A 25077-nucleotide genomic window follows, 5' to 3' on the forward strand; every position below is an offset into this window, starting at 1 on the left:
CGCTGCCGACGGTTCGTGGAGCCAGACGGAGCGTAGATATTGATGACGCGCGTGTCGAAGATGGTAACAGCCATGCCCCTTCCACAGGGAAGGATTGTTGCGTCCTTGAGTGGGATTCCTTCGCGTATGTAGAAAGCCACTCCACGCCCAGATTGATCACATGTGGACGTGTATGACTCTTAGCCGTAGACTGGTGGTAGTGTGGCAACGCGTACTTCCTGAAGAAGGGCGACGTCGACCTCAGAGGCCCGAAGCATGTCACAGAGGAGTTGCAGCTTGGGTGCAGTGCCGATCATGTTGATGTTCAGTGTGGCGAACCGGTACGTTTGTTTCAATGGTGGTGGACGCGCATCTACCATCACCAAGGGAAGTATGAAGAGGGCACCGACAGGAAGTCCCGTCCCATCAGCTGCAGTACCTCGCTTTTGATGTTAACAGGCAGTCTTGTCCGGCGGAGGCAATTCATCCGGAGGAGGGGGCGTATCTTCCTCAGCGTCGTCGGCCCATGCTCTTGTGCCGGGGGGCTGTCCAATGTCCATGGGAATTGTGTCGTGGTGGGAGAGATCTGGAGTTGTCGGCGGGGAGACAGGCGTCTCAACCTGCGCACCGTTCGTTACATTGTGCGTGGCGACCTCCATGGTGGTCCCGTCCTGCGAAACGTTTTGTTCATCGTGAAAGTTGTCCGCCAACCTCTGCGTGGAAATGTCGGCTGGTTGGGTGTCGTCTTCGTCGTCGCGGGTCGCGACGCTTTGAGAGCCCGTGGGTGAACGGCGACGGCGTTTGCGCCTACGTGGCGAGCGTTGTTTGCGCACGTGTTCCTCAGTGTCGGACGACGGCAAGGAGGAGCGTCGACCTGGTTCGAAGGCGTCGGTGGGTACAATGAAATTGTCAAACAGATGTTGTGAAGAAGTACTGTTCTCCTCAGCGTCTGGTGTGGGAGCCTGTTCGGCGGCAAGGTTGTCAGGTGGGACGTCCGCACCGTCCATAGGTGACTGGGACGGTGGGACGTGCCGATCGGAAGGACCGGGCGACGGACTGGACGAAACTGTAGACGTGGCAAGAGCCGCTGCGTAAGTGACCGGTAGGGCGGTCATCGTGGGTGTGACCGACGCATCCGACAACGCCAGCTGCGCGACACGTCGTTGAATGCATTCAGACCGTAGGTGACCTTCTTTCCCGCAACCGGAACAGGTCCGAGGTTGGCCGTCGTACATTATAATGGCACGGCAGCCTCCGATACGTAGACAGGAAGGCACGTGTTTCTGCAACTCGATGCGGACCTGTCTAACACCGTTTAAAACGGGATAGGTTTGAAATTGTACCCATCGTTCGGCAACATGTTCCAGAACGTTGCCGTAGGGACGGAGCGCCTCGATGATGACGTCTGCAGGTAGTTCGAACGGCAGTTCAAAGATCCCTATCGTCCGTGTGCCGAGACCTGCGTGATCGACGGTAACGGGTCCGACGTTGCCGTCGGAATGACAGAAGCACAGTCCCCGTTTTGCCTCTCGAAGTACCTTGTCGCACGCCGCATCGTTGATCATTTTGACGTAGACGGTACTGCTAACTATGGACAAGTGGATACCAATTAGATCCGTTGGTGGTATTTTAACTTCATCGTGTATAAATCGTTCTACCTCCAGGGCCTTGGGTCGGGCGAAGTCGGAACAAAAGTTGAAACGTAATGTCTTCTTCCGATAGTTGTGCGCCATGGTGGTCTAGAAGGGAAAACGGCGGCCGAAGTAAACACAAACACGGTGCGCGCCTCGCCCGCAGCGCTCTGGCGCGTGACCGCCTCGCAGCACTGCCGGCGGCAGACTGCTCTGAGCACTATGGGACTTTTAACATCTATGGTCATCAGTCCCCTAGAACTACTTAAACCTAACTAACCTAAGGACAGCACACAACACCCAGTCATCACGAGGCAGAGAAAATCCCTGACCCCGCCGGGAATCGAACCCGGGAACCTGGGCGTGGGAAGCGAGAACGCTACCGCACGACCACGAGCTGCGGACGATTTTAAAAATGAGGCAAAATGAAGATGAGCCATGTCCTCATCTTAGGCTTTACAGGATCAATTGATGGAAGCTATCCCTCCAAAAACCATTCATTATGCCACTGCTAATAATACGCGATTTTGGCTTCCAACAAATGTTACTAAAATTCTAAATAAGAAAACAAATACAAAAACCTGAACAATGCAAAGGAAGCTGATAAAGTAAACACAAGTGAAAAGATCGGTATACGAAGGGACAGATAATTTCAAGAATTTTTATGTAGTGGTCGAGCGCATACATTATGTTACATCAGAACAAACTTTTATTACGTAGAATTTTCAGTTGTAGCTTGCAAAAGAGATTTCATCTGAAGCAAACGATTTGCAATAGATTGCATTTTTTTCAAAATACAGTATATCTTGGGTCTATAAAAAGAGTGGCGGTTTCAATAAAATTATGTCGCAACAGCTGCTACCATGTGAGCGATGTGGCACACTTTAACTTAACAGCTAATGCAATAAATGAATCTGCAGTAACTGTAAAGTTAATCCGTGTTAAATTACGAGGTGTATGTATGTGTGTGTGTGTGTGTGTGTGTGTGTGTGTGTGTGTGTGTGTGTGTGTGTGTGTGTACTTTTCAATCCTAATAAAACAGCCAGTTACAGCGAATTCAATAAAAACATAGTGATTTTATGGAGATGCTCAATAAAAACGAAGCTTGTTGCCGGCCGAAGTGGCCGCGCGGTTATAGGCGCCACAGTCTGGAGCCGAGCGACCGGCCCGGTCGCAGGTTCGAATCCTGCCTCGGGCATGGATGTGTGTGATGTCCTTAGGTTAGTTAGGTTTAATTCGTTCTAAGTTCTAGGCGACTGATGACCTCAGAAGTCGCATAGTGCTCAGAGCCATCTGAACCATTTTTTTTAAGCTTGTTGGTTGCAATACGCTCGAAAAGTGTAGCTACTGATCAAAGTGAAAGAGGGTCGACGTTAGCTACTTAGTGAATATTGTTTGCGTATATGGTGTATGGTGCACTTCTCGCGTAGTTATTCACTGCTCCCCCATGTTTTACCGAGCGAGGTGGCGCAGTGGTTAGACACTGGGCTCGCATTCGGGAGGACGACAGTTCAATCCCGCGTCCAGCCATCCTGATTTAGGTTTTCCGTGATTTCCCTAAATCGCTCCAGGCAAATGCCGGGATGGTTCCTTTGAAAGGGCACGGCCGAATTCCTTCCCCATCCTTCCCTAATCCGATGAGACCGATGACCTCGCTGTTTGGTCTCCTTCCCCAAACAAACCAAAACCCTGTATTTTGTCAACACGGATCATTGGGTTCTTCTTCAGGCCGCAGAGATTTCCCGAAGGTCGTTCCCATAACGAAAAATCTTCTGAGTTAATTATTGACTAAACCGTCAGAAAAAAAGTAGAGGCGCATTCGTTTCAGGCGATGCTTCCGTACGCATAAAAAAGTCACCATTTACTTCTAATGCGGTGGAATTTGTAATAAAAGTACAGAAAGGAAGTCGCACCTTTCATTAAATGTGGTTATAATGGCACTCAGGTATCCGGTACAACGAGTGGTACATAGTGTTGCAAAAGCCAGCATCGTAGGATGGAATTTGCTGATGTATCTAGCATTGCTTGATGTATTGGAGGATAATTCGTGCAGATCCCAGTAAAGCGGCTTTTTATAGCTGGCAGTTGGATATTTCATCGATGTCAATGCTTTCCAAGTACCAACTAAGATCTTTTGGGACTGCTCCTAAGATGGCGAGAACCACTTGCACTGATTTACGCCAGAGTCACTGTCAGATTTATTATTATTATTATTATTATTATTATTATACGAGTATTATCATTAACATTATTGTTTCCATTATTTTCAGCTCCTGAGCTGTGGACATCACGATACTGTCCCTGTAGGGAAGTCTGATTAAATGTATGGGAAAGGAGGCCTTACTGATTCAGATGACTATTCTTAGTAGATATCTAGCCAACGATGTCACATGAGCAAATAAAGATACATGTATAGTGAGACTAGTAAAAAAAAAGTATTTTCTTCATAGAGGACGACACTGCCGTTTCATCTGTTGCCCGGATGAGGAAAAACGATCTCCGCCGTCCAGGCCTCGAGGCCCAAAGGATGTCTACCGGCCGCCGTGTTCTCTGCTTTGTGGCGCTACAGAGATGCAGTGTGGAGGGGCATGTGGTCAGCACACCACTCTTCTGGCCATTTTGCAGAGTTTCTAGACTGCGGAGCCGCTACTACTCGGTCAAGTAGCTCAACCGGCATCACGAGACTGAGTGCAACTTGTACCAGTCCACTCATCAAGGAAAAAGTCCTAGGAATCGAACACGGATCCTTCGCATGGCAGCCATCTACGCTATCCACTTTTTTTTCGTTTTATTATCAGAGTGACTTGGTACTACCATGAAACTTCAGTAGACCATAGTCAAATCATCATGTAATATAAGCTACAAATGGGAGAAAAAATTATGGTAACAAAATAGTAAATAAAAAGATAAAGGAAAAAACTGACAACATAGCTGACAAACGACCACCAACCTCTCATGATAAGTATCAAATGTTTTATAGTTTTTTATATTTTATTAATTAAAAAAATTATTTTATATTTTATACATATTTTTTAAGTTTTTGTATAGAATCTAAAAGCAGAAGGACAACGAAATCAGATTATATTCTAAATAGCAAAGTAAGAAAAATTCCAATCTAACTGCAAGGATTGTATACGCTCATGTGTATATGTACTTCATCTACACAAATTTTACAATATAACTCTAGCGATACAGCGATACTGAGTCGCAACACAAAACAAAATGAGCAGGGAAACTAACAAAACAAAACGAGCAAGGAAACTAGGAGAGAACAAGCCGAAGCAAATGAGATAGGACCATACATAACAAAGAAAACACCTATCATCAGAAAAATGAAATTAACCAACACCTTTCCGACGGAAAACAATATCCAACATGCTGGCGAAGGCCTCTCGATATCGAGACATTTGCAAGCATGTCCAATAGGCTGTGATCATGTACTGCAAGAAGTTCATGTGATCCTCCTCCTCACCTTCTACAACATATCGAACGAAGAGTCCCAACAACCACATAACGGCATGGGTTTTCGACCGCGGAAGAAGGAAGAATCTGGGCGCGATATGATGTCCGTAGTGTATACAGTCTCAGAAGATTGAGTATGGAAGGTCAGTTGTGTCCTAATCCGAGACCAATTTAACATGTGACCTCGTCAAGTAAAGCGATGTCATATCGTATCTGCCACTTGAATCTTCCGACAGGAAGCACCAGGCCATTATATCGTATCTATAGACGTACAACGACTGCATAAATCCGTGTCGCTAAGCCCAATACGGGAAAGTTCGTTGGAATCAAGTTATTTACTACCTTATGCACGAGGACGATACGCGCATCGGCAAAATCAGAAGATTGATACCGAACCAAATTATCGTATAGCTTGTTTTCGGCGATTCTCTTTCAACGAGGTTCGGGCAAGGGACTGCTTCCCAACTAGTCATTAGGAATATCATGGTGAGGATAGGTCCTCATAAAATGTCAGCCCCTAAACAGCTCACCGCAAGATAGAAGTCATGAATGTGTTTTGACTTATGATTTATGCGACCAACATCATTAGGGGGTTCAAGACTAGCAGGACGGGCACAGAGAAATTAACGAAACGTGAATGTGTGAGTGTCTTGAGTCATTGTCAAAACAGTACGTCGTACATAAAGCATCTGTCTCTTCCTTCGTATATCAGCCAGACTCAACCCCCCAAAGGAACGAGGCTTCGTGACAACCTCATACTCGAAGCGAAATATATGTCCTCTCGTCCGCAACTCGTGGTCGTGCGGTAGCGTCCTCGCTTCCCGCATCCGGGTTTCCGGGTTCGATTCCCGGCGGGGTCAGGGATTTTCTCTGCCTCGTGATGACTGGGTGTTGTGTGATGTCCTTGGGTTAGTTAGGTTTAAGTAGTTCTAAGTTCTAGGGGACTGATGACCATAGATATAAAGTCCCATAGTGCTCAGAGCCATTTGCACCATTTTTTTTAGTGTCCTCTCCATATGAAAATGCCAGGCAATTGTTGTAGTTTCTTAGCCTTCATCGAGAGAAGCGGATGAACTTGGGCCACATAATAAGCTTTGGTAAGACGTATGTACCAAGCATTCGGACTTTCTGGAGCGGAGTAAGAGAACGTCTTTCACGTGGTAGTATCGCTTCCTGAGATTTTTCCGTAACAGACTTCCAATTGAGCGTCGACGACGATCAATGGTGGTATGGAGAGCCGTATGCCGATCCACTGCAGTAGCCCATGGAACAATCGCGTCATCAAAACCTCGCAAAGTAAGAAGCCTGCATTTACCTTCATTTAGTAGTGCACCTGAGCTCCGACAATAATCATCGATTACAGCTTTCAGTCGAGGTATCTCCGCAGGATTCCTGTGGAGTAGAACCATCACGTCATCCGCGTATGCACGAACGTCTATAGTCGCTCCGGAAAGCGTCCAATCTTTCAGGTGGGATGCAAGCACCCGAAGTATGGGCTCCAGACACAACGCAAAGCAAGTCATTGACAGCGGGCTTCCTTGAGGCACTCTCCGACGGATATTTATCGGGGGCGTCAGTTGCCCATTAACAACCACTGAAGCTGAAATACCTGCAAACAGATTTGAGAGCACTCGCCGTGTGTCAACAGTAAAACCAACTGCCTCCAGAATCCGAAGCAAAAAAAGTCGTGATTAACTCGATCGAATGCCATATCAAAGTCCAGAGAAGCAAGAGCACAAGGGACGGACGTTACAGCAACAACCGGAGCCACGACACTCGACTATAGGGGGTAACAATGGTACGACCAAGTACGAAGCTTTGATGCTTTGCAATAATCTTCTCCATCAGAGCCGACATCCTGTTATTGGCTGCCCTCGCCGTGGTCTTATAATCAAAGTTTAACAAAGTAATTGGCCGAAGGCTATCAGGGGCAGCTGGTCCACGGCGTTTCGGGATTAAAACAATTTTTCCCACTTTGAACGAGGTCGGCACTACTCTACTCTGAATCATTTCATTCAAAAGGGACGTAAATGTAGCTCCGAACAAGTGTCAAAAGAGCACGTACATTTCCTTGGCAAGTCCATCCAGACACGGGGACTTCTGAGAAGGCGATCCCATAATAAGTTTGTAAACTTCCTGAAGCTGAATGGGAGCTAAGAGCGGTTCACTATGTTTAGGTGTAATTTTAGCATCCAAGATGCTGACTACTGGGTCGTAAAATTTTTCACGGGACTCTTCGATGTCGTAGATTTTTACATAGCTACATCAGCTTGCGACATTACGATACGTCCATTATTTGTCGCGAGAGAATGAATACAAGGGCATCAGGGAACGTGTCTGATGCCAAAGCGGATGGTATAAGAAAGTCATTTCTTCCGTCACCAATGAACGTGTCTTGGATCGCATTTTCAAACCTTCCATTTGTATTCTCTTCAAGGTCAAAAGTTTTGCCGTTACCGTCCTAATATCCGCTATTCGCAGAGGGGCGTGATGCGCAGCAGCGTAAAGTTCACGCGGGGTGGAATAGTAATATTTGTAAGTTCTCCGAAAGTCTCGCGCTTTGGCAGCACAGGAAAGTATCAAAGTTTGCTTGAGCCTCTGTTTTGTCAGCTATGTCCACCAGTCAAGGATGGAAGAGTACTTCCCAGTGGACCGTAGAGTACGCTTCCACACTGCATGCATTACGTCATCGAGAGAGGGGTCAGCTAGGTGAGCAACGTTTAACATTCACGGAGTGCGAAACAATTTGACTGGTTGCTCAAGATAGAGAGCTGTAATCACAGCACAGTGATCCGTAAAGGAAGCTGGGATACTTCAACATTAAGAATACATTCGCACAGGCAGTCTGACAAGTAAAACCTATGTAATCTGCTACTAGAAGTCGCAGTAAAGTGGGTAAATTTAACTAACTTTGGGTATTTATACATCCAGACGTCGTTCAGGCATCAGGAGCGGACCAATTCATGTAATTCACGAGAGAAATTAAAATTTGGAAATTGTAATAGTTAAAATCACCATCCAACAAAATACCCGGAGGAGTTTTACGCAACAGATAAATGATTCCATCTTTATAAAATCTTGAGCGATCCACTGCGCGACCAGTGCCAGAACGGGCATATAAAAGAACCAAGGCAAGATTAAGAAGCAACATTTTCACTTCAGCAATAGGAATGCCTTTGCGAAAGAATAAGGTGGTCCCCGTAGAATGCTCAAGTTCTACATTAAAGATTACACGAATACCAGGTAAGGAGAAATGCCTATGTCCACACACAAATCATGAATGAACTGACGCAGCAGAGCCAACGGCAATTCTGATTCCACACGATTAACATTTAAGGAAAGCAACGCGTAGGCTCGGATCATTGATCACAGCTATGCACGGATGTACGGAAAGTACCGAGCAGAATTAGGGAGAGCCGGCCGCGGTGGCCGTGCGGTTCTAGGCTCTCCAGTCCGGAGCCGCACTGCTGCTACGGTCGCAGGTTCGAATCCTGCCTCCGGCATGGGTGTGTGTGATGTCCTTAGGTTAGTTAGGTTTAAGTAGTTCTAAGTTCTAGGGGACTAATGACCACAGCAGTTGAGTCCCATAGTGCTCAGAGCCATTTGAACCATTTTTAGAATTAGGGAGGCAGCTGAGCGTCCAGGTCCACTGCGGAGTCCAGAGATGAATCAGACATCAGGGGACCAGAACCCCCGTCATCGCAACCCTTTTTCTTAGATTTCTTACGTGACACCGCACGGTCAGGTTCTATACGCTGTTTCTGTCGGCTAAGTGGCATGACGGCCTCTGCAGACGAAGGAGTGGGACGGGTCATAGGCACAGTTTACTGCCCATCAGAACAAGAGTCACGTAATGCAGGTCCAGTCACTAAGCCTAAGCGTTCTGTGGAACTACCAATCCAACAATTTTATTCTCCTCACGAGTTCCTGTGGGGAGCAAACTCAGGAAACTGTCGGCGGCTGAAGACGAAGGAGCAGGAGGTCATTGCATCGTCTCAGACTGTAACGGAGGACACAAAGACGATGGTGACGGGAGGGGGGGGGGGGGGGGGGGAAGGGGAACTCTGCTCCCTCTCCACACACAGGCAGCTCAGAGGAGCCACTTCACGAGCAGGAGGGATCTTCTTCGCCACTCACCGTATCACGGGCGGGAGTTATCGTAGCATCGAGAGGAGCAGGGGACGCAATCGATGCGCAGGAGGTTGGGGGCAGAAGGCACAGCCAAATCCTCACACTCACCATCGAGTGTGACGTCGCTTGTTTGTCACTGTTACAGGTTCTGTCCTGGGGGCAGTAGGATTCTGAACCTGTCGCGGAGGTAAAGGTGGATATTCACTTACACGTTTATCAGAACTGAATCTTTGTTCATTATGATCCGAAGCAGAAGTAGATCCGACGTCGGGAGAGGAACACCGAAAATGTGGGATGCATGGCACCTGCTACCGATATATAATTTTTTTGAATTGTACGTAAATATTTGTAATTTAAATGCTTTCTTTTAATAAGTAAGGACATTGCTTCACCGTATGTGTACATTTAGGTAGAAGTCTGTGGACGTTTCATTGTATTTATCTGTGTTTTACTGTGAAACTTATAAGCTCTGGGAAAAAGCCAAAGGAATTGTTATTTGCATCGACTAGCAACGATAATAGCAGTGCTTCTGCATTGTAAAATCTTTGGGTAGGGAGTTGTTGCGCAGAGCGCGCGGAGAGAGAGGGTGACGGGTTCCAGCGCTTGTAGTGTGCGGAAGTATGGTATTAACGCTCTCGCAGTAGAGAGTACCATTTTCGGCGGCATCATGTACGCGCGCCAGCCAGATGTCTAGAGCAGGAGTACGGACAGTGGACGGCCTGAAGAGGCTGTATTCATTACGATTTCCCATTCCATTCCGTGGTTCCACAATTTGCTACCGTCTTCAACAACAGCAGCAGTTCCAGCAACATAGTTTCGTCGTCGGCTCCGAGGTTCGTCGTATGCACAGTACTGAAGTAAGTCTGTTCATTGGTAGAAAGTATTAACGGCTAACCCAGCAGCACAAGATAAGATTTATTTAAATAATAATCAGTTAAGCTCAGGGCGATTGTATCCTCATTGCCCCCAGACATCGTTATCAAGCAGGATCCTTGTTCCATTTTTTCCTAATATGGTAACTGAGTGTCATAAGAAACAAATTGAATAGTTACACCCAGTTTATTAATGAATAATTTCTCTTTTAAGAATTTTAGCCTCAGTCTACTTTCAATTAACTGTTGTACAACAGAGGCTTCAGTATATGACTAAAGTAAAGAAATTTCATTTTTCAAGTGTGAGAATCAATCACTGAAAAACTATCCAAATGTAAAGAAATGCACAAATAAAGAGTGCGGAATTTTTATTTATTTTACATATAGCTTGGAGCACATGGCTGTTTGGTTGGTGCTTATTCTAGTATTTAATTCTGTTCAGGTAAGTAAAAAGGCTCAGTTGTTCAGACAATAATGTTGTTGTTGTTGTGGTCTTCAGTCCAGAGACTGGTTTGATGCAGCTCTCCATGCTACTCTATCCTGTGCAAGCTTCTTCATCTCCCAGTACCTACTACATCCTTCTGAATCTGCTTAGTGTAATCATCTCTTGGTCTCCCTCTACGATTTTTACCCTCCACGCTGACCTCCAATGCTAAATTTGTGATCCCTTGATGCCTCAAAACATGTCCTACCAACCGATCCCTTCTTCTAGTCAAGTTGTGCCACAAACTTCTCTTCTCCCCAATCCTATTTAATACCTCCTCATTAGTTACGTGATCTACCCACCTTATCTTCAGCATTCTTCTGTAGCACCACATTTCGAAAGCTTCTATTCTCTTCTTGTCCAAACAAGTTATCGTCCATGTTTCACTTCCATACATGGCTACACTCCACAAAAATATATTCAGAAACGACTTCCTGACAATTAAATCTATACTCGATGTTAACAAATTTCTCTTCTTCAGAAACGATTTCCTTGCCATTGCCAGTCTACATTTTATATCCTCTCTACTTCGACCATTATCAGTTATTTTACTCCCTAAATAGCAAAACTCCTTTACTACTTTAAGTGTCTCCTTTCCTAATCTAATTCCCTCAGCATCACCCGATTTAATTTGACTACATTCCATTATCCTCGTTTTGCTTTTGTTGATGTTCATCTTATATCCTCCTTTGAAGACACTGTCCATTCCGTTCAACTGCTCTTCCAAGTCCTTTGCTGTCTCTGACAGAATTACAATGTCATCGGCAAACCTCAAAGTTTTTATTTCTTCTCCATGAATTTTAATACCTACTCCGAATTTTTCTTTTGTTTCCTTTACTGCTTGCTCAATATACAGATTGAATAACATCGGGGAGAGGCTACAACCCTGTCTCACTCGTTTCCCAACCACTGCTTCCCTTTCATGCCCCTCGACTCTTATAACTGTCATCTGGTTTCTGTACAAATTGTAAATAGCCTTTCGCTCCCTGTATTTTACCCCTGCCACCTTCAGAATTTGAAAGAGAGTATTCCAGTTAACATTGTCAAAAGCTTTCTCCAAATATACAAATACTAGAAACGTAGGTTTGCCTTTTCTTAATCTTTCTTCTAAGGTAAGTCGTAAGGTTAGTATTGCCTCACGCGTTCCAACATTTCTACGGAATCCAAACTGATCTTCCCCGAGGTCCGCTTCTACCAGTTTTTCCATTCGTCTGTAAAGAATTCGCGTTAGTATTTTGCAGCTGTGACTTATTAAACTGATAGTTCGGTAATTTTCACATCTGTCAACACCTGCTTTCTTTGGGATTGGAATTATTATATTCTTCTTGAAGTCTGAGGGTATTTCGCCTGTCTCATACATCTCGCTCACCAGATGGTAGAGTTTTGTCATGACTGGCTCTCCCAAGGCCATCAGTAGTTCTAATGGAATGTTGTCTACTCCCGGGGCCTTGTTTCGACTCAGGTCTTTGAATGCTCTGTCAAACTCTTCACGCAGTATCTTATCTCCCATTTCATCTTCGTCTACATCCTCTTCCATTTCCATAATATTGTCCTCAAGTACATCGCCCTTGTATATACCCTCTATATACTCCTTCCACCTTTCTGCCTTCCCTTCTTTGCTTAGAACTGGGTTGCCATCTGAGCTCTTGATATTCATACAATACGAAATACGAAATCCAATTTGCAAAATAAGTAACGGCAAAGTAAAAAGTGCTTGCTTTTTTTTCTAAATTTCTTTGATGACGGTATGCTGAGGTCACTGAAAGTCATTGTTCACTTAGCGAAGTTTAATACTAACATACAGTTTAGTTGCATATTTTCAAATCATTACTCGATTGCCTATTTCAAAATTTAATGCCAAACATAACGGAAGAGTGACTTCTCAGTTAACTTTATCATTACATGCTCACATAAAATTAGTGTTAAAAAAAAAACAAACGTGGCAACCTTTAGTTGCCACGTCAGTGTTTAATAATACATGTTTTTCTTTCCCATCATCTTGTACAGGATTTTGGATGTAAATTGCCCTAATGGGCTGGCGACCGTTAATTACTTCCTTTTCGTTCATTAGTGTAACTTTTGGATTCAACATCAGAGGTACCCCTTTCAGTCCAGTGTTGTTCATGAGCGAATGCACAAAAAACTTTCATTTCCCAAATTATAGCCCTGTTCGGTTTAATTACTTTTATTTTTAGTAGACTTTTCATCAGAAGGGTCGGTTGTACACTTTACCCCTACTTATAGGTATCATTTATTCGGGAAAGATAGCCTTATACAATCAGAAAATAGTCCATTAGGCATACACGCGATCCACGGTCATATTTTTTATCGCAAGCAGGATAGACCGATTAGTAAGAGGGAGGTTACAAGCATCAGTCAATTTGTGACGCTGCACTAATAACGGGTTTGATACAAAAATCCTCCGTGGGCAATGAGACCGAACATGTCCACTATCATTACAAAGGAAGCAGGTTCCCTCTTGATCAGTATACATGACACGAACGCGGTAACCACACACTCGTAAATGTATTGGAATATTGCTGTTGACATGCATTTCCACGGAACGAGTTCCCCTATAACACTGTAATCTGTGTTGAGTAGATCAGCGTTCACGTCGGACTTTTTCACGTTACCATAAGGAGACAATATGTCCTTTAGAAAGTTGTCATCAACCTCCGGCGGGAGACTGAACACTCGACCGTTGGTATAGTCAATTTCAGCAATTGCAAGTGACACCATGCTATTGGAATTATCGCGATGAGTAAACGGGACTTGAGAACCATGTTGCGACTGTAATCTTTCATCGTGAAAGGGATCTATAAATTTCAAGTAAAACACATGCTCGTCTGAGTCAAAATATGCGGTGTGGACCTGATCAGAGTCCACATGAATTGTATCGACAAGCCAACCGTGGATTTCTAGAGACCCGGGCTGCACGTGTCGCGTTGTTTTATCGAAAGTAGAACTCACTGTACCTTTTCGTGGAATACACGTGGAAACCATGGTAGCCATAGAGAACACAGACTGACAGTAAGGCAGAGCGCAGATGCTACGACTCACTCGGCAGACAGAGCAACACTAACGAGGAAAAATTCACACAAGCGACGCTGCGGCAATTGAAAGAAACAAGAACCTTCACGCTCGAAGCGAAACTGCGACAGGTATATGGATTAGAAAAGACTTTCTTAGATTTCAAAATCCGATGTGCGGTAAGTTTGAACTATGATGAGGAGTTTTCATTATGAAGAGCAACATTACTCAACTCGTCATAAACTGACATTAGGTTACAATTAGCAGCTTGGCTCCACAAACAATCTACTTTATAGGAAATATTCATACCCTCAACTTAACACAGAAGAATCATCGCACCCATTCTTAGCGTCAGGAAAGAACAACCTCTTGTTCAATATTTGGCTGGAAGAGAGTCACTATCAACTGCCTACTGGAGATGTTACGTAAACTGCTTATGGGATTATTTTTTACTGCAGGATAACGCACGGCGTGTGGTTAGCAGAAGCTGTCGTAGTCCCTAGACTATCAAGTATTGACACAATCATCGTGCGGTCTGCGTTTGGTATAAAGTGACTGCCACTTGCTTACAAACCTGCAAGGATCTGTCGCTGAAATGACTTTTGCAAGTGACAGTGGAGCTACAGAAACTCACAAAATGCGCGCAAACGGCTGTTTATTATTCAGAAAAGTAACTTGAGGGAACTGCTAAATGTAAATCAAGTTGACAACAGTGTAGTGTTGCAAAGACACTGCACGTGCTTCGTATGACTATTCGCTGGACAGTCTAATGGTATAACAAAGTATTTTTCTGGGTTGTAATTTAAACTAAGACGTTATATTGACTGAAAACACTTACTCATTACGCTGCAAGGCAGTTATTAAACATCTCAGCACAACAAAGACTACGCTGTCTTTCCGTTTTTCTTAGGACCAGTCATTAAAATGTCTAAAACTATATCGGTCAACGTATCGTTGACGCATTAGTATGTTTCTCCCGCACTTACTTTGCTGTACGGCTCTGGTTGCTGGTGCGCCCATCTCCACAAGCTTAACGACTGCTGTTCGCTCCCAACGTGCGGGCGGGTCTGCTTCGCATCATTTGCAGCTGCTTATACCGACTGACTCACACGCCACCACATGACTGATGCCGTTTAGCTGACATTTCTTGGTGCCTGTATCTTAGGTTTCCATTTTATCTTCGATTTGATAATGACAGCTAATCTTAGCAGCTGTTATATCGATTAAAGTCACACATCAAATGATAGCACTGTTTCCCTCCACGAAAAAAAAGTGAGCCCCTAATTGCTACTTGAGTATTACCTGACTAAAAACGCTTTTTACATTATCAGGCTCGATCATTTCCTCGTTCCTTTTCTTCTTCAGCTCAGCGTTCCAACTCTACTGTTGTGATCGCTTGCAGGGGATGGTTGAACAGAAATACTGTGTGGCTTCCCACTCAAAAATGTTGTTTCCACGTGGATTTCTGAAAAAGAAAAATTGGTAATTTCCAAGAATGATTGCCTATCGTAGTCGCGGTGTCCAAACGATAGATATCGAACGTGCGGTCGTAAATCGATAATGCGACTCTGGTGGCGGACGTTAAGAAAATGTTTACGATGGTCGCTATAGCAATGACAAGAAGAGCGTTACAAAAATACTTGTAATTGCAAAGTAGACGACTCACCTTACTTGTCGTCGCTGTTGTCATTATGTGAAAGTCCATTACGGTGGTCTGGATGGATAATTTGGAAGAGTCGAACAATGTATTCTTCCTGATACTCGTTCGTTTTCCGCATTGTCCGCAATGAAATTGTAACGGTATTTAAGCGTCGAAACTGTTCTTACGAAGTTTTACACACTTCGTACCAACACAGTCTACACAGTCCCTTTTTTCCTCGTCCGGTAGTACTCCATATTTGCGACAAAAAGTCGAACAATTTTCTACGCTGGATAAACATGGAATTAGATTTTTCCATGTGAGAGAATCCACCGAAGAAACGTCAAAAACACCAGGCATACCACTCACTAATGACATAAATTGTCTGGGATTCCGTAACAACTCACAAATAATTCGCGGAGGTATGTAATTTAGAGTAACTAAGGGAACGACGGAAAGAATAAAAATGACGATCACAAATAACTGATCACAACGCCCGCCACCAGAGTCGTATGCTCGATTTACGATCGCACGTTCGATACGTATCGTTTGGACACCGCAACTTCGATAGGCAATCATTCTTGGAAATTACCGCAAACTTATTAGGTGAAACACGTTATCAAGATTTAAGAGAGTTTGAACGTGGTGTTATAGTCGGCGCATGAGCTATGGGACACAGCATCTGTGAGGTAACTATGAAGTGGGGATTTTCCCGTACAATCATTTCACGAGTGTACCAAGAATATCAGGAATACGTTAAAACATCACATCTCCGACATCACTGCGGCCGAGAAAAGATCCTACAAGAAAGGGACCAACGACGACTGAAGAGAATCAATCAACGTGACAGAAGTGCAACCTTAGCCCGCATCTCGTGGTCGTGCGGTAGCGTTCTCGCTTCCCACGCCCGGGTTCCCGGGTTCGATTCCCGGCGGGGTCAGGGATTTTCTCTGCCTCGTGATGGCTGGGTGTTGTGTGCTGTCCTTAGGTTAGTTAGGTTTAATTAGTTCTAAGTTCTAGGCGACTGATGACCTCAGCAGTTGAGTCGCATAGTGCTCAGAGCCATTTGAACCATTTTTTTGAAGTGCAACCATTCCGCAAATTGCTGCAGATTTCAATGCTGGGCCATCAACAACTGTCAGCGTGGGAACCATTCAACGAAACATCACCGATATGGGCTTTTGGAGCTGAAGCCCCAGTTGTGTACCCTTGATGACTGCACGACACAAAGCTTTATGCCGCGCCTGGGCCCGTCAACAACGACATTGGACTGTTAATGACTGGAATCACGTTGCCTGGTCGGATGAGTCTCGTTTCAAATTGTATCGAGCGGATTGACGTGTACGGCTATGGAGACAACCTCATGAATCCATGGACCCTGCGTGTCAGCAGGGGACTGTTTAAGCCGGTGGAAGCTCTGTAATGGTGTGGAGCGTAGCAGCTGGAGTGATGTGGGACCCCTGACACGTCTAGATACGACTCTGACAGGTGACACATATGTAAGCATCCTGTCTGGTCACCTGCATCCATTCATGGCCGTTGTGCATTCCGACGGACTTGGGCAATTCCAGCAGGACACTGCGACACCCCACACGTCCAGAATTGCTACAGAGTGGCTCCAGGAACACTCCTCTGAGTTTAAACACTTTCGCTGGTCACCAGACTCCCCAGACATGAAAACTATTAAGCATATCTGGGATGCCTTGCAAAGTGCTGTTAAAAAAGATCTCCACCTCCACATACTCTCACGTATTTATGGACAGCCCTGCAGGATTAATGGTGTTAGTTCGCTTAAGCACTACTTCAGACAATAGTCGAGTCCATGCCAAGTCGTGTTGCGGCAATTCTGGTGCTCGCCGACACCCTGTACGATTTCAGGCAGGTGTACCAGTTTGTTTGGCTGCTCTTCGGTGAATATGAAGAGAAAGTCTTATCAACCAGACAACAAACAAAATATTAATATTTATTATGCTGCCAAAATGACTTAACGAATGTTAGAGATGCGTGGATTAAAGCTGTGATGCTGAAGCCTATGACCAAGTTCGGTGTTGGAGTTGAACTATTTTAGAAAAATAATCTACGGTCTCTGGATGTAATCTTTTATAAATGGTGCTGTATGAAATTGCTAGTGCAAGCATTTATTTTCAGTCTACATCAGCGCCACAGTCCTGGTGCATGTACAACGTCTCTCAAGATGATCGCTTCTTCAAACCCACCACATAGCTCAAAAAGTGAGCCGCGACCAACAATTTATCATCTGGAATATTCGGAATCAATGACCATAACAGCTTGAAACAGGAACCGGACAACTCACTGGAAACATTGCTAATCGAAACACACGAAGGCAAATAGACAGACAGTGCATTCAATTAATGAAACGTCCAAGAATAAAAAGAACAAGATGCCTACACCTCGCACACAATGAAATTGTCCTACGTGCCATGTTGAAACTTGCGCTGTTTCGAGTTTTGTCGCTTGTACTTAACAAATTTTAGCTACCGATACACTCTCTAACCCAAAATAATCCGTAAAAACGGTTGTTTCAGGCACCATGATATGTTTTATAATGCCCTTACTTGCTTATTGTCCGTATATAACGAAGCAAAACTTACTACGCTGTGCTCAGTGTCTAGGCTGGCGCATTTGTTCTTATATAACGTAGTAGAAGACTTTGTTCAGGGCTGCTGAATAATAAGTCGATGGAATTTTATGTTGCTTTTAACCATTTTGTTAATCTTTGACGCTCTCGACACAGGCTTCACACCTTGTCACACACACACACACACACACACACACACATACACACACATGTATACTACTGGCCATTAAAATTGCTACACCACGAAGGTGACGTACTACAGACGCGAAATTTAACTCACAGGAGCATTCACACAAGGTTGGCGCCGGTGGAGACACCTACAACGTGCTGACATGAGGAAAGTTTCCAATCGATTTATCATACACAAACAACAGTTGACCGGCGTTGCCTGGTAAAACGTTGTTGTGATGTCTCGTGTAAGGAGGAGAAATGCGTACCATCAAGTTTACGACTTTGATAAAGGTCGGATTGTAGCCAATCGCGATTGCGGTTTATCGTATCGCGACATTGCTGCTCGCGTTGGTCGAGATCCAATGACTGTTAGCAGAATATGGAATCGGTGGGTTCAGGAGGGTAATACGGAATGCCGTGCTGGATCCCAATGGCCTCGTATGACTAGCAGTCGAGATGACAGGCATTTTATCCATGCCCGCATCTCGTGGTCATGCGGTAGCGTTTTCGCTTCCCACGCCCGGGTTCCCGGGTTCGATTCCCGGCGGGGTCAGGGATTTTCTCTGCCTCGTGATGGCTGGGTGTTGTGTGCTATCCTTAGGTTAGTTAGGTTTAAGTAGTTCTATGTTCTAGGGGACTGATGACCATAGATGTTAAGTCCCATAGTGCTCAGAGCCATTTGAACCATTTTATCCGCATGGCTGTCACGGATCGTTCAGCCCACGTCTCGATCACTGAGTCAACAGATGGGGACGTTTGCAAGACAACAACCATCTGCACGAACAGTTCGACGAGGTCTACAGCAGCATGAACTATCAGCTCGCAGACCATGGCTGCGATTACCCTTGACGCTTCATCACAGACAGGAGCGCCTACGATGGTGTACTCAACGACGAACCTGTGTGTACGAATGGCAAAACGTCATTTTTTCAGATGAATCCAGGTTCTGTTTACAGGATCATGATGGTCGCATCCGTGTTTGGCGACATCGTGGTGAACGCACATTGGAAGCATGTATTCGTCATCGCCATACTGGCGTATCACCCGGCGTGATGGTATAGGGGGCCATTGGTTACACGTCTCGGTCACCTCTTGTTCGCACTGACGGCACTTTGAACAGTGGTCGTTACATTTCAGATGTGTTACGACCCGTGGCTCTACCCTTCATTCTAGCCCTGCGAAACCCTACATTTCAGCAGGATAATGCACGACCGCATGTTGCAGGTCTTGTATGGGCCTTTCTGGATACAGAAAATGTTCGACTGCTGCCCTGGCCAGCACATTCTCCACATCTCTCACCAATCGAAAACGTCTGGTCAATGGTGGCCGAGCAACTCACTCTTCACTATACGCCAGTTACTACTCTTGATGAATTGTGGTATCGTGTTGAAGCTTCATGGGCAGCTGTACCTGCACACGCCATCCAAGCTCTCTTTGGCTGAATGCCCAGGCGTATCAAGGCCGTTATTACGGCCAGAGGTGGTTGTTCTGGGTACTGGGATCTCAGGATCTATGCGCCCAAATTGCGTGAAAATGTAATCACATGTCAATTCTAGTACAATATTTCTAGTATAATATGTTTGTCCAATGAATACCCGTTTATCACCTGCATTTCTTCTCGGTGTAGCAATTTTAATGGCTAGTAATGTATATAAACGTATGAGCCAAATCCTTACGACCAGCTGCTTCAGAGCTTGTAGGCAGCACATTGTGCTCGTGTGGAAGTGATCATCGGATCTTATATTACCATTGTTTACCTTGATGTTGTAACCTGTATGTGTCCTAAGATCCGATGATGGCGACTTTAGTTTCGCCGAAACCGGTAATCACGAAATAAAAAAAATTTCTGCGATCTTGGCTACCAGTTTATTGTTGTATATGCTTCATAGTTTGGTTGTCCAGTGAAATACATTACTGGTTCTGCGTATCAAGGACCCGACAGTTGGTAGGTTTTTGGAGATGATTGGCATTAAATGTCTACGCACAAGTCATGCAATTTGCGTAGATACAGGGCCGCTGCTTTTCGTACCCGGTGATGGCACCCGATAGCGATCCACAGGGGCTCCATAGGATTTACATCATGAGAGTCTGGTCGCCGAGACATCAACGACATTCACTATAATGCTCCTCAAACCACTGTGGCAGAGCCCTGGCTCAGAGACACGGACAATTATACTGCTGAAATGTGACATAGCCGTCGGGGAAGAAATCGTGCATGAAGGGATGCAGGTGGTTCGCAGCTCCTAGCGTGTCTTCAGTTGCTATCACAGGTCCCATGCAAGTGCAGGAGAATGTCCCTCGTGGCGTACAACTGCTCCCACCAGCCTGCGTCCGTGGCGTGCTGCACGTTTCGAGTCGCCGTTCACATCGATGACGGCGTTTGTGGATACGACCATCGGTATAGTGTAGCGAAAATGTGGTTCACCCGAAGAGCCGACTCGTTTCCATTGATCGACGGTTGAATCCCGATGGTCTCGTGCCCACTGCAATCGTAATTGACGATGTCGTTGGGTCAACATGTGAACACACAGGTGTGATCTGCTGCGGAGCTCCGTGCTAAACAATGTACGATGAGCGGTGTGCACCGGAACACTTGTGTGTGCACCAGCAATCTGCTCTTTAGGAAGAGATGCCACAGATCACCATCTGTTCTACTTCGCAGAGCAGACAAGCCTCCGAGCCTCACGTTCTGTAAAGAATCGTGGACGCCAACCATTTAGCGCCTAGTGGTAGTTTCACTGTCCTATTTCTTTCCGTAGATTCTCACGACAGTAGCACGTGAAGATCCGGTCAGCTTCACTGTTTTCGAGATTTTCGTTCATAGGTTCTATGTAATAATAATCCGCTCTCTGTCAAAGTCGCTTATCTCAATGGAATTCCCCATTTGCAGCCCATATCTTTGCTAGGATGATCACCAGTCCGTGTCTGCTCCGCTTGCATACCACTTACCGCGTCACGTGCCCGCAGCATAACGTCGCGGTGTGTGTGTGTGTGTGTATTTTTGTAACTTTCTTGAGCTAGCCAAAGAAGATAGTCGAACAGAGAACATCGTGTACCAAACTCAACAGCTACAAAAACCACTCTGACGAGCTTAGCGCGAAAAATATCGATATATCTGTTACCTATCTTCCAGTACCTTCTAGAAAGGATTGGTATTAATATGACTGTCTTAACTGAAATTGTTTTTCAGATTTAATTTACATAATAGATTCTGGAAATAATTATTTACGTGAAGATTTATAGGCCTAATAGTTAAAAACAACGCTAGCGTCCTGTGCTTCTTGCTATTTTGTAAGATTTATTTCACTATCGACATTAAAATTAGAAAAATTGTAAATGAAGACAAAACTTTTGTTTGCATGAAAACTGAAGCGTAACAATATAATGTTTGCTGTAAATTCGTTTTTAGATAATTTGACAACCGTGATTACTAATATTCATCGTGCAAGATCGATAACTATCGCATTATCATTGAGAATTTCGTAGAACTAGCATTAACTGAAGTGTTAATATGTAATGCTAATATGATGATGATGATGATGATGATGAAGTCCTATGTTCTCTGATACAGGGTAGGGGACGATGCTGGAGACCTGCACCGCTGCAGTAGGCAAAGTCTAAGGGGAGGTAGTTCGCCATTGCCTTCCTCCGACCGTAATGGGGATGAATGATGATGGTGAAGACGACACAACAACACCCAGTCATCTCTAGGCAGGTGAAAACCCCTGACCCCGCCGGGAATCGAACCAGGGGCCCCGTGCTCGGGAAGCGAGAACGCTACCGCGAGACCACGAGCTGCGGACAAAGTAGATGTATTATGGAAACTAATGTTTATTTCATCAGACTGGTCATCAAAAATGCTGCTTTGGAGCGGATTAAAGCTGTTTTTTCAGTCAGCATAAAATGTCAGACTGTCTGATTTAATTTTGGCTTGTAGCCTAGTAATAGACTACTGCACAAAAATTCGTATTCACTCCGAATTACTTATCAGTCGTACTTGCTGTGAAGATCACGTGGAACAGACCGACACAATACTTATCCGCTCTAATACAACCGGGAAATCGATATTTTGCACGCAGATTTTTTTTTAAATATCTCTTCCGAAGATTGATGAATTCGCCTGCGCAATTGTAACTATTTCCTGGCGCACACAGGAATTTAAGCTGCACGTCATGATTCCGATTCTGTTCGATTTACTCCAAGAGCAATATTGACAAATATGAACTAACCAGCGCATGATGAAATTGTCATCGGAACTTGCTTATTTTACTGGAATAACATGAATTCAGTTAAGAAACTATGAAATGATTAACTGGATTTGATCCACTTCTTACCGTTTCAGAAGTCGCACTGGCTACCATCAGTATACGCCGTTACATAAGGTATTTGTACCCGGTTTGATCTAGTTAATTAATGTGTCTAATCATGTTGTGAAAATATTACTAAACAGTTCCTTTCCTTCCCCTGATGTTCACTAATTTCCTTAACAATAGCGATAATGCGAAAACCAGTTGTATCAACAAGCCCAAAACACATTTACATTTTGCGTCAATGTACATCAATGTTCTGAGTGTCTGAACGTGTCTCTTACAACACTAACGAAGTATTCCGGAGATAAAATAAATTTTTCCATGCTCTTAAATAATAAATTTCTAACCATCACTTTCTTTTAAGCAGAATGAATGCATTTAGAAATATGAATGCTCTCTTTAGATGATGTCTTTTTACAAAAACCTAAGTTATGAAATGCATATCATACTTACGTTTATGACGCGTTGCAACTCATACTTTTCTTTTTCTGAGCAGATCTTTCTCTCTTCGACCACCACTATTATTCTCCTCCTAACGTATTCATATACTATCCCTTTCACGATTACAATTTAACGTTATTGAACTGACGTGTACTCGAGTCGTTGCTCGTCAACTAACAATAAGATAAGAATTTGATCGAAGTATTGCTGCATTCCTTGCCTAAAGTGTTTTGTTTCTTCATGATATAGAACGCTGCCGAAGGTGATGTAAAGCGGTATATTAAGGCAAGTGTAGGCGTTTCTTGTAACATCTCCATATTTCCGTATTTTGGAACAGTGACACAAAAATAAACAAATGAAGTAAAATAAAGTTCCTAAAAGAAGAGGCGAAAGTATAAGCTGCGATCAAAAATTTTTCGCTTGTGGGCGTCGCTGCAGTTTATATGACGTAGTGCGACTCTGATGCAGGTATATAAGTATCGACATGTATTCAAGGAATTAGTGACATTCGTGACCCTCCGATGTGCATGCGGTAAATGCGGAAAAGTGAACAACGGTGCGTTATTACCAAATGCGTCGAAACAGCACTACCGTGCTATTATTCTCGGCTGCCGAAGGACAAACGCCGGTAGACATCCATCCATGGGGCAGCATGTCTGTCGAAAGCCACGATTGTGGAATAGCGCGCCAGTTGAGCGCTGGTCGCCATTCGACACAAGAGGCCGCCATGTCGCAAATATAATGTAAAAATTACGCCAACTCACGTGGGAGACACTCGAGCACACAACATAAAGTCCCGATCTCTCCCCATGCGATTATCACGCCTTCGGTCCCTTAACAAAGGCCTTTATGGGTCGACGATTCCTGTCGGACCAGGATATTCAGCAGACAGTTACGAACTTCAGCAGGACAAGATGTTTTTTTGTCTTGTCCGGACACAGGGTAGAGGGAAGACAGGGGATTTAAGGTCAGTCTGTAATTTCAGAGCAGTGAGGTGCAAATACAGAAAGACAAATTCCCAGTGAATACAAGTTGATGACTTGGATCAGCACCAAACACTGTCACAGGGCCCCTACGAGAGATGCGGATTCTGGGACTCGACAGGGTGCTTGCAGCAGGAAACTCATGCGATTCAGGGGTCTGATTAACACTGTTTATTTGCAGTCTGACTACACTGAAGGCAGATTCTAAACATTTGGAAAAGCAAAGGAGGCAATTGGTTGCACAGCAGAAGTCGGTGTCCGAAGCTTCGGGGGAAGGTGCTAACAGAAGTAGCGAACACTAGGACCACATTAAGTACTAACGTGAGAGCAGCATTTCAAGTGAGGAAAACAGGCATGTCGGAGCTTACCGAGGTTGGCCGCGAGCCACACAGAGTCTGATCTGTCTGAGAACTCCCTCTGAAGACAAAACAAGGGTTTTTAAAGAATCGTGGCGACGCACAATTTCTCCCTTCCCATAGTCGGCCCACCAATCTACCGGCACTTAACAATCTTTAGCCCATCTGGCGAGTCGTTTTGCAGCTCCTGGGCGCCTGTGACCAATCACCTTTAGATTACTCCTCTACTCCTACTCGGTAGGTAGAGACGCTTCTGGATTTCACATTAGCGTTCAGCTGAAAGCTAAACGTCATTGCCACTATTATTGTGGCCAGCAACAAGTGTTTTACGTCACTTAGCCCCGCCCTCCACCCTTCTGCGGACGGGGCTGCTATAGCAGTACTCTAACCTGTGTAAACCCAGTGACGCTGCAGTTCTCAGGAGCAAGTATGAAGCTCGCTCCCTCTGCTAAGACGTGCTTTCTCGTGGCCGGCTTCTACAGTGACGCCTTTCGACAGCGTCTAGACGGTGGATGGAGTTGCCAGTTAATTCTCCGAAGTGAAACTTCTCCCCTGCCACAGCTGCCAAGAGCGTGTGCAATTCGCACGGCTCTGGTGTTACTATTTTTTTTCCGGTATCCTAAACGCTACCACTTTTTCCTGCTATGTGCGTTGTGTCCCTGATTTCCTACCATGGAGTGCCCTTGACGGTTCCAAATAGCCTTAAGCGTAACAACGTACAGGTCATTATGTCGTCAATATATGACATTAAGAAACGAGTATCTTCAATCTGTTGTGTCGGGGGGATGATTGCCTCAATGCTTAAGGAAATTTTGCCTATTTAGCATACCTATACTGGATTGCACGGCATTTGAACGAAACTTTTTAATCGCCGCTTATATCTGTAAGAACAGAAGAGCAGTTAATTCTTCATTTACCTAGGATTATAAAGAGTAATCTTTGCTAAATAATTCCATGGCACTTCAGTTCTTCATAGCCTCCTTTTTTAG

Source organism: Schistocerca americana, chromosome 4, assembly GCF_021461395.2.
Source record: "Schistocerca americana isolate TAMUIC-IGC-003095 chromosome 4, iqSchAmer2.1, whole genome shotgun sequence".
NCBI lineage: Eukaryota > Metazoa > Arthropoda > Insecta > Orthoptera > Acrididae > Schistocerca > Schistocerca americana.